The 11134-nt window shown below is 41.2% G+C and overlaps 1 protein-coding gene across 1 annotated transcript in view; it reads left to right on the top strand.

The window, feature by feature from the left end:
• Window positions 1-11134, top strand: part of ALG14 (ALG14, UDP-N-acetylglucosaminyltransferase subunit) — a 187482-nt gene that overhangs the window by 35979 nt on the left and 140369 nt on the right. The gene's annotated exons all lie outside the window — the stretch shown is intronic.

Below are 11134 nucleotides of genomic sequence, written 5' to 3'. Positions count from 1 at the left end.
TCCTTAACAATATCTAATTTTCCTACATTCATGGTTCTCACATTCCATGTCCCAATCACTAGTGTCTGCTTACAACTGTTCCTCTTCCTTTGTACCATACTTATTTAGAGATTATTCATCCAGTGTATCTATTCAATCTGTATTCTAAGCAAATAACCAAGTGGCCAACCTATCTGAAAAAGATTAGAGGCACACTCATTAATAGCCTGCAATATGCCGGTGACACAACTTTGCTTTTTGAAAACAAAGAGAACTGGAAGCACTTAGTGATGAAAATCTCAAAGGTTATAACCTCCAGTATGGATTACACCATAACATAAATGAAATAAGTCTTCGCAGCTCAACCAATAAAGTAACATGACCACCAAAGAAAAGATTGAGTTTGTCAAGAATTTCATTTGACCTCAGTGCTCTTGGAAAGTGGTAGTTAAGAAATCAAATGATGCATTGCATTGGGGAAATCTGCAAAAGACCCCTGCAAAGTGTTAAAAACAGGGCTTCAAACCATTGCAGCCTGGGTCAGTAATGAACCAGCAGACTCAGATTTTTAAAACCTTTGTGAACCAGAATGCTTGCTGAAATGAGAAAAATCTGCCAGCTAGAAATGTAATCTACCTCTTGCAAAGCAAGGACAGTATAAAATCATTGTATAGCAACCTCACCTTTGTGCTGTTTGAAAACAGTCGTGTCCAGTTCAGACATGACAGAGCACAGGGCTGTGACTGTATGCCGCTCTCCACAGCCTTGACAGTAATCCAGTGTCACACTTTAGGCTTCTGAAAGTGTGCCCTACGCTACCTTCCTTTCCAGGACTTCTACTACTCATAATTTTTCAATCCTAAATCATATACTGTTAACAAAACTTTCAAACTTTCGTTCTGTTCCAGTTTCACTTAATTATGAATAACCTAGTTCAAAGCACTGGTGAGAAAGCAAAGACATCCCTTTGGAGACTAAGCTGTGTCTGTCCTAAGCCATGGTGTTTTTACTCATCTCATTATGCAAGTTGGACACTAGACAGTGAGTAAGAGGGTCAAAGAAGAAGTGATGCTTTTGAGTTATGGTATTGACAAAGAATACTGGATATATCATGAACTGCCAGGAGAAAGAAGAAATTTGTCTTGAAAGTCGTAAAGCCAGAATATTCCCTAGAAGATAGGACGGTGAGACTTCCATCTTCTTCATTTGGGGCATGTCATCAGGAGGCACCAGTGTCGGGAGAAGGACATCATACTTAGCTAAGTAGAGGGCCACTGAAAGACAGGAAGAGACTCAGTAAGACGGAGTGACACAGTAGCTGTAATCCAGATTTCACACACAGGAAGGGTTATGAGGATGGCTTCAGACCAAGGACTGTGCATTGTGATTTCATAGGGTTACTCGGGGTCAGAACCTATCAGCTAGCCTGTGCTTATACTTTCATTTGTGCACAGATTGCCTTTGCTTTGTTAATGAGATGGGATTAGTATTGGGTATATCTTAAATTAATCTCTTTTTGAAATATAAAACATATTTAAAAAATGAACCAATAAGAGGCAGGGTAGATAATGCCAAGCTACATGAAGACTGCCCCAAAGCTGACGCTCAGAAGACACAAGAATTTCCCCCAGAGCCAACAGGAAAAAATATCCCCTAAAGCTGACATCCTGAATTCAGACTTCCAGCCTCCTAGATGCTGAGAAAACAGCTTTTGGTTTGTCAAAGCCGTTAAATGTGATATTTCTCCTATAACCACACAAGATAACTAAATCTATATTAACAAAAGATTATGCACACTGTTCCAAACATGTTCTGTAAAGAATGATATCCACATATAATGTGTTTGTGTGAATATATGTATGTTTGTATAGATGCAGATAGCTTAGGGAGGGATACAGATGTAGTTACCTTATAAATCCCACCTTAATAATTTTCTACAATTTTTTATTTATTTTTTAAAATTCTTTTTATTTGCTTACAAAGTTTGTATACATTGGATTTCACATTATTCTTCGTTCACATTGTGTTTCATACAGTTATTCCCATTTATTATGTTTTACAAAATTAATCACCCTTGGACTATGACCATTACCCTGTCTTTTCAAGTCCCCACCAGATATTTCTCATTTCTTTTACCCTCTCCTTCCACCCACTAAATTGTACTGCTCTGTGATTTCACTCCTACCCATCCTCACCCCTCTGCTCCCACCCTTTCCTCCTTGGATCCTCATACATATTTTACTAGTTATCTTTCTGTTTTTATAATAATGGTCTTATGCAGTATTTGTCCTTATGAGACAGAGTTATTTCACTCATCATAATGTTCTCCAGTCTTTCTCATATTATTAGTATTTTTCTAAATCATTGATCCTGAGTGCTGCATAGTATTTCGTTGTGTGAATGTACATAATTTCTCAATCCATTCCATTGTGGTTGGACATTTGTTCTGTTTCTGTGTTCTTGTAAGTACTACAACTTGTGAATAATACTGCTATGAATGTTGGTGTATGAACTTTTCTCAGAGGAACATTTTCTTTTTTTTTAACTCTAAACTTTTGATAGGAATTTCTGGTGGCCCTCGTGGGTAAGGAGTTGCACTGCTTCCCTAAAAACAAACTGGTTAAATCTACCAACTGCTCCTGTACAGCTTACAACCTCTGAAAACCCTCTGGAGAATCAGCTATGAATCCGTTTTGCTTTGATAATATGATTTGAATTGGTACCTTGATAATTTTACATGGTGGAATATGTACGTTTTTCTTGTGGGTTGGATAATTAACATATTTCTTTGTTATTTCCCTTTTCTGTTTTCCAGTGAATGTTGTTATTTATCATCCACTTAGCTCCAACTTGTAATGATACAGTGTATAAAACATTGAAACCTTGTCCAGTTCTGTGCTGGCCTTGTGGTCTCTGCGCCAGTCCGCTTCATAGAGGATCTTTTCCTCTATTGCAATAAAAATGCTTATTATATATATATATATGTGTGTGTGTGTGTGTGTGTGTGTGTGTATATATATATATATATATATATGTATATATATGATTATATATATATATATGTGTGTGTGTGTGTGTGTGTGTGTGTGTATATATATATATATATATATATATATATATATATATACTGTCCTTATAACTTTCCAACTTTTCTTCAATAAGGGTTGATGTTACTCTGACTAAAAAAAAAAACATTTAGACCCTAGAAACCTATGTCATGTAACTATGTTATTGAGTGGGTCAGTCCTTTTCTTTTATAACATTCTTCATAATTGTTGATTTGAATTACAGTGTTGGAGTAAGCTTGAAGTTATAAGAAAGTAAGTATTGTATGTGCTAGAGACAGATATACTAGATATCCTAAGCTGTTGTTTTTCGGGCCAGTAGATAAGACCTCCTTTGCCCTCTATTCATGTGTTAGGTGTCATCTAGTCATCCAAGACTCATAGCAATCCGATGAACAACAGATCTGAACCTTGCCCTGTTCTAAAGAATCTTGACCATCTCTCATTTATTCAAGCCCAAGAGCAATGATGCACATTTAAAGACTAGGGTGTGCCTGATTCATGTCATGGTCTTTCCAGTCACCTCCTGTTTGGAGAGCTGGACAATGATTAAGAATGACAGAAGAATCAATGCCTTTAAGTTGTATTTTTGGAGAAGAATACTGAAGATCCCACAGACTGCCAAAAGAACAAACAGGTATGTCTTGGAGAAAAGGAAGCCAGAATGCTTCATAGGGGCTTCATAGGATGTGAAGCTTCATCTTACACATTTTGGGCATGTTGTTAGGAGTGGTTATTCCTTGGAAAGGAACATCATCCTTGGTAAGGTGGAGGGTCAGCAAAAGAGAGGACGAAATGGGTTGATATAGTGACTACGGCAATGGGCTCAAGAATGTTGGGAATGGTGAGGATGGCACAGGACAGGACAAGATTCAGATCAGTTATTCATAGGGTTGCTTTGAATTGTATTCATCTCTATGGCACCTGGCAACAACAACGTTGTTCCAGTGACTTTGTCAATCCCTCTCCCTGAAGTCTGCCTCTGACCTTACACTTTCCCAGCATGATGTCTTTTTCCAACTGATCCCTCTGGACAACAAACCCAAAATACCACCCCGTGAGACAAAGTTTTACCATTCTTGCCTCTCAGAAACAGACAGGATGCTTTTCCTCCAAGACAGATTTGTATGTTCTCTTGGCAGTCCATGGAGGATTCAGTACTCTCTGACAGAACCACAATTCAAAAGTCACAGTCCAAACCTCAGCGCCTCCACTCATCGTTTAAGTAATTCGCTCTGGCCAGCAATACCACCTGCCAGGTCAGTGCAAACCCTGCACATCCTGCTGTTGTTTGGAGCATTAGTCATCATCTTTGCACCACATTCAAATACATGACTCTCTGCATGTACCTTCCAAAGGCACTGCATTGTATAAATAATCCATTATTCTAACCAGTTTAATGCTGTCCTTTATTTGAAAATGTACATGTAGAGCCAAGAATCTATGTTGTCCATTAGAGGCAGTCTTTTTTTTTCTTTTTTTTCAAATAAAAATAAAAGCCCTTGCCATTAGTCATGCTGTCTTTTGTTTTGACCTACCACCTAAGATGGAATAAATATTGTAATGTGAAAAATAAATCCTATAAATAATTAAGCCTAGACAACAAAACAAGAACAACCTAAGACTAATATCAAATAATAAAAGTTCAGAAATGTGACAGATGCAAGCTGAATAAGCAAAACTCACTACCCTTCTTTAACACAAAGGATGGGAAGAGGTCCTGTAAATATTAAACACTGAAAGAGGATTTTGAATAAAAGGAAATTACCAATATAGAGGAAATAGTGAAATCTTAGTAATGTACATTAAATATGATGTGACAAATAGAGAAGCAGGTTACTAATTTTAAAAATTCACAAGTTAGAAAAAAATCTGATATAGAAGCCATTAACAGTTTTATTTTTCTAAACTTTGTTTATTCAGTCACAGATATTTTATGAGTGCTAGCTGTGTGTCAGACATTGTTAGAGCCACTTAGGATACACCTAGGAACAAAGCAGATCTGAAATGCCTCAGAGAGCTTGCCACACTCAGGCTGAATGGGAAGAAAAAATTATAAAAAATCTAGTACCAGAAGAATGTCTATCTGTGTTTCATTGACAATGCATAGGCATTTAACTGTATAGATCACAACAAACTGTCACTGACTCTGAGAAGAATGGGAATCCCAGAACACTTGATCATGCTAATGCGAAGCCTATACTTGGACCAGGAGGCAGTCATCAGAAGAGAGCAAGGGAACACTGCATGGTTCAAAACTGGGGAAAGTGTATGCCAGGGATGTGTCCTATCTCCATACCTTTTCAACCTATATGCAGAACAGATTATCCAGGAGGCTGGGCTTTATGAGGAGAAATGTGACATCAAGATTGGTGGAAGATTCATCAGCAGTCTGCGTTATGCAGATAACACAACCCTGCTTGCTGAAACTGCATTTATTGCAGAAGGTCAAGGACTGCAGCCTTCAATTTGGATTGAGGCTCAATATCAAGAAGACAAAGATTAGCACTACTGGGCCAATGGGCAGCATCAGGATGGATAATGATGAGACTGAGATTGCTAGCTAATAGCTTTAGTTTGCTTGGCCCTACAGTGAACATTCTTGGCACCAGCAGCCAGGATATATTGTGATGGGAAAGTCTGCTGTTAGGGACCTCTCCCGAGTGTTGAAGACACTGGAGTAGTGTAGTCACTCTGGAGGCTAAGGTGTGCTTGATACAGGCCATGGTCTTTGCAGTCATTTATCATGCATCAGAGAGCTGGACAGTGACTAGGGAGGGTGAAAGAAGAATTGATGCCTTTGAGCTGTGGTGCTGGAGAAGAGTATTGAATATATCATGGACTGCTAAGAAAACAAACAGGTTTATCCTAGAGAGGGTTAAACCAGGCTGCTCCTTGGAGGCAAGGATTCTGGGCCTTCGTCTGACATACTTTGGACATGTTGCAAGGAGGGACCAGTCCTTGGAGAGGGATGCCATACTTGGGAGGGTGGAGGGACAGCTCAGGAGAGGAAGACCCTTAATGAGGTGAATTGATTCAGTGACTGGAGTAGTGGGGGTGGGGGGTGTCAGAAACAGTGAGACTGGCACATGACAGGGAAGAGTTTAGGGCCGTTCTACATAGGGTCACTATGAGTCACAGGCGACTTAACAGCACATTACAACAACAATGGCAGTTTATTTAGGGATCTCTGGTGGTCTAGTGGTAAGAAGCTGCACTGCAATCCCAAAGGAACACAATTTGAATCCACCACAAGCTCCACAGGAGAAGGATGGGCAATCTCCTCCTGTGCTATTTGTTGTTGTTGTTAGGTGATGTTGAGTTGAGTAAGACCCATAGCGACCCTAAGAACAACAGATCTGAACTCTGTCCTATCCTGTGCCAGCCTCATACTTCCTGACATACTAGAGCCCATTGCAGCAGTTACAGTGTCAGTCTTTTCAGCTGAGGGCCTTCCTCTCTTTCACGACCTTGCCATCTTCCCAAGGGTCATCCATGATGTCCAGTGAATAGCCTCTCCCAGCAACATGCCTAAGGTATGTGAGATGAAGCTTTATCATCTTGCCTGTAAGGAGCACTTTTGCTGCATTTTCCCCAAGACACATTTGTTTGCTCTTTTGGTGGTTCATGGGATATGCAGTTTCCTACTCTTCTTCAACACCACAGCTCAAGAACATCAATTCTTCCATCATCCTCATTCATTGTTCAGCTCTCGAATGCATAGCAAGTGATCGGAAAGACCATGGCCTGAATCAGACACACCTTAATCCTAAAACTGACATCATTGCTCCTCAGTAATTTGGAGGGGTCCCTGACTGCAGACTTACCCAGTGCAATAAGTCTCCTGATCTCCTGACTACTGATACTAATTGTGTTGATTGTGGATCCAAGCAAGATGAAGTCGTTGACAACTCCAATCTTTTTCTCCTTGTATCATGATGTTGCCTGTCAGTCTAGTGGCAGGAATTTTTGGTTTTTTTTGACATTGAAATGCAATCCATATTGAAGGGTGTGTTCTTTGATATTCTGAAGCACGTGCTTCAAATCCTCCTCACTTTCAGCAAACAAGGTTATGTCATCTGCATAATACACATTATTGATGAGTCTTCCCCTGATCTTGATGCCACATTCTTCCTCATAGACTCCCATTTCTCAACTAATTTGCTCAGCTTACAGATTTTATGTTGAATAAACTACTAGAACAACCACCTGGCCAACTGACTGGAAGAGATCTATATTTGCTCCCATTCCAAAGAAGGGTGATCTGACAGTGTGGAAATTATAGAACAGTATCATTGATACCACATGTAAGCAAGATTCTGCTGAAAATTATCCCAAAACAACTGGAATAGCACATCAACGGAGAACTTCCTGAAGTGCAGGCTAGATTTAGAAGAGGCTGTGGTACTAGGGATATTATGGCTCATGTTAGATGGATGTTGGTTGAAAGCAGAAAGTACCAGAGGAATGTCTATCTGTGCTTCATTGACTATGCAAAGGCATTTAACTGTGTAGATCACAACAGACTTTGGCTGACTCAGAAAAGAATGGGAATTCCAGAAGACTTGATCATGCTTATGTGAAACCTATCCTTGGACCAGGAGGCAGTCATCAGAACAGAGCAAGGAAACACTGCATGGTTTAAAATTTGGAAGGGTGGATGCGAGGGATGTGTCCTATCTCCATATCTTTTCAATCTACGTGCAGAACAGGTTATCCAGGAGGCTGGGCTCTATGAGGAGAAGTGTGGCATCAGGACTGGTGGAAGATTCATCAACAATCTGCGTTATTCAGATGACACAACCCTGCTTGCTGAAACTGAGGAGGACCTGAGGCATTTATTGCAGAAGGTCAAGGACTGTAGCCTTCAATATGAATTGAAGCTCAACATCAAAAAAACAAAGATTCTCACCACTGGACCAGTTGGCAGTGTCACAGTAGATGGTGAAGAGACTGAGATTGTTAATAGCTTTAGTTTTCTAACACTCTTGATACCAGAAGCTGAAAATTAAAAGACAAATTGCATTGGAAAAGTCTGCTGTCAGAGACCTCTCCAAAGTACTGAAGAGCAACAATGTCAGTCTAGAGACTAATGTGTGCCTGACCCAGGCTATAATCTTTACAATTACTTGCTATGTGTCAGAAAGCTGGACAATGACTAGGGAGGGGTGCTAGGAGAATTGATGCCTTTGAGTTGTAGTGCTGGAGAAGAGTATTGAATATACCATGGACTGCTAAGAGAACAAATAGATTCATCCTAGAGAGGGTGAAGCCAAGGCTGCTCCTTGGAGGCAAGGATTCTGAAGCTTCATCTGACATTCTTTGGGCATGTTGTAAGGAGGGTTCAGTCCTTGGAGAGGGATGTCATGCTTGGGAGGGGGGAGAGACAACTTAAGAGAGGAAGACCCTCTATGAGATGGATTGCTTCAGTGACTGGGGTAATGGGGGTTGATGTGTCAGAGACAGTGAGATTGGCACAGGACAGAGCAGGGTTTAGGGCTGTTGTACACAGGGCCGCTATAAGTCGCAGTCAACTCAACAGCGCATAACAACAACATTTACTACCTCTGAACACCCACTGGATCATAAGCTATGGGTCAGTTCCAACTTGACAATACAGAACAAGAAGTATCAGTTTAAATACTAAGATGCACCTGAGCCAAGCCTTGGATTTCTCAATTGCTTGCAATATGTCTGAAAGTTGGACATTGACTAAGGGTTACAGAAGAATAATCAATGCCTTTGAGTTGTGGTCTTAGAAGAGAAGAGTACTGAATATCCTGTGGATGGCTGAGCGAACAAATAGATCTATTCTGGAGAAAGTGAAACCAGGGTGCTTCTTGGAGGCAAGGATGGTGAAGCTTCGTCTCACATACTTTTGGCATGTTACTAGGGGAAGCCAGTCCTTGGAGAAGGATATCATGCTTGGAAAGGTGGAGGGTCAGCATAAGAGAGGAAAAATCACAATGAGATGGGAGTAACACAATGAGGATGACATGGGGCAAGGCAGGATTCAGAGCCGTTGTTCATAGAGTCATGATGGATCTCATTTGTCTTAAAAGCAGGTAACAGCAACAGTGAATACACAATTATAGGCTATGAACACTCTGGTGGCCTAGTGGTAAGGAATTGCACCATCAACCCGAAGGCCTGTGGCTCAAATCTGTTAGCTGCTTGGAGGGAGAAGTAGGAGCAGTCAACTTCTGTGCAACTTACTGCCTCTGAAAATTGGCTGCAGAGTTAGCTGTGAGTCAGTCCCAGCTCGATGGAACACAGCAGCAAGGCTCTGGGAGTGTTACACAATGTGAGGGGAATTTTGATAGGAGAAAATAGAGTTTCTCATAGAGTTGTGAAGAATAGGGTCACCTGGGAAAAGAGTGTTAAGGTGGAGAGAAAGGCCACTGCAGAGGCCCTGGAGTGGAGCACTGCTGGTTTGGGGTGTAATGTCAGACAGTCTACTGTCTGCAGCAGGGTATGTGGAGGGAATAGACAGAGGAGAGGAAGCGAGCAGGTGAGGGGGTGCAGCAAAGAGTAGGTGATGTAGGGAGTCTGTAGGCCTTTCTCTGGGTGGTAATGTTGTTTGTTAGATGCCATCGAGTCAACTTCAACTCATAGCTCCCCTGTGAACAACAGATCTGAACCCTGCCCGATTCTGTACTATCCGCATGATCTCTGTCATATTCAAGCCCTTAAAGATGGTGACTATGCCAGTACATCTCATTAAGAGTCCTTTCCTTTGCTGAGTCTACTTTTCCCAGTATAATATCTCTCTCCAAGGACAAATTCCTCCTGAAAATAAGCACAAAGGAAGTGAAACAGCGTTTCACCATCCTTGCCTCTAAGGAACATTTTAGTTGTACTTCCATCAAGAACAGATTGTTGTCTATGGTGTATTGTCAAGTTGGAACCAACCAGAGCTGACCCTCCAGCAGGTTTTCAGAGGCAGTTAAGTCACATGGGAGGAGATTCTCCTGGGGAGCAGGTGGTGAATTCGAACCATGCACCTTTGAGTGGACAGCACGTTTCCTTACCACCAAGCCACCAGTGCCCCCTTGGTTTGTTCTTTTGGCAGTTACTGGAATATTCAGTACTGCTTGACAGCACCATGATTTAAAAGTGTGGATTCTTCTCCAGTCTTCCTTATTCATTGCCCAACTTTCAGATGCATAGGAAGCAACTGAAAATACCATGGCTTGGACGAGCTGCACCTTAGTCTTTACACTGACACTCTGCTCTTCAGCATCGTGGAGAGGCTCTTGACAGCACATTTTCCTAATCCAACAAGTGTTTTGACTCCTTGGCTGCTGCTTCCACATGTGTTGATTGTGGATCCAAGCAAAATGAAGTTGTTGACATCAGCCTTCTCTCCATCTATCATGATGTTGCCTATTGGTCCAGTGATGACGATTTTTAGTTTCTTAATGGTGAGAGGTAATCTCCATTGAAAGCTGTTGTCTTTGATCTTCTGTAGTAAGTGCTTCAAATTTTCTTCATTTTATGTGTGGTGCACTCGGTGTGGTACACATACTTAATGCACTTGGCTGCTAACCAGAAGACTGGAGGTTTAGGTTCACCCGGAATTCCCAAGATCTACTTTCGGGGGAGGGGGGGAGGAAATCAGCCATTAATTCATTTTTAAAGTCAGCATAGTTTTATGTGCATGATGTCACCATGAGTTGTAGTCTGGCTAGGCCTAGGATGGGCCATGTCTCTCAAACCTAGGGAAATAGATAAGGAGCTGTTGGATGAATTTGTCCTGTGGAATGAGTTCACCAGTATTTTAACCAGATCACTCTGGTTGCTACTGCCTTGCAGATAGGCTGTACAGGACAAGGGTGAAACCAGGAACAGTTAAAAGACCCGTTGCAATTCAAGTAAGAGATGGTGGTATCTTGCACTAGGAGTGGTGGGAGGTAGTAGTTGGATTCTGGTGTGTTTTTTTTTTTAAGTCACAGAACTTCCTGACAGATTGAAAAGAGGCATTGTGAAGCATGACTTCACAGGTTTAAGTCTGAGGAAGTCCAAGACTGGAGTTGACATCAGCTGACTCTGATAAGGCTACATTTAGGGCATCACTGTTCACATGTGTC

Source organism: Elephantulus edwardii, unplaced genomic scaffold, assembly GCF_000299155.1.
Source record: "Elephantulus edwardii isolate Elephantulus edwardi_28Jun2011 unplaced genomic scaffold, EleEdw1.0 scaffold00020, whole genome shotgun sequence".
Classification (NCBI taxonomy): domain Eukaryota; kingdom Metazoa; phylum Chordata; class Mammalia; order Macroscelidea; family Macroscelididae; genus Elephantulus; species Elephantulus edwardii.
Note: the sequence above shows the minus strand (reverse complement) of the source record. Positions and strands in the feature narration are given on the sequence as shown.